Source organism: Penaeus monodon, chromosome 34 (genome assembly GCF_015228065.2).
Source record: "Penaeus monodon isolate SGIC_2016 chromosome 34, NSTDA_Pmon_1, whole genome shotgun sequence".
In the NCBI taxonomy this organism is placed as follows: Eukaryota; Metazoa; Arthropoda; class Malacostraca; order Decapoda; family Penaeidae; genus Penaeus; species Penaeus monodon.
Genome location: NC_051419.1, coordinates 35,527,816 through 35,528,150, shown reverse-complemented (window position 1 = coordinate 35,528,150; position 335 = coordinate 35,527,816).

Genomic DNA, 335 nt, shown 5'->3' with positions numbered 1-335 from the left:
GGTCAGGGAGGATGTTATTTTCTGCGCATGCATAATGTATTTTATGTTTTTGAATATGCATTCAATTTTACATTATATCATAGCAACAGCGAAAATATATACTAAAAAGACAAAAAAGGAATTTTCACCGAGATGTAAGGCCCATAAGCAGAGGCTTATCTCCCGAGCAAGTGTTTGCTTGATACGAAAGGGGCGTCTGACTCAGCACGCTCGTGTGATTCGGCTCTTGCTGACGTGTAAAAGGTGTGCGTGCGGACGTTTTTACATGCAAGCAGACGCCACATGCACCTCGGCACTTGCCGTTCATAGTCTCATACATACTTGATTGTTTACAG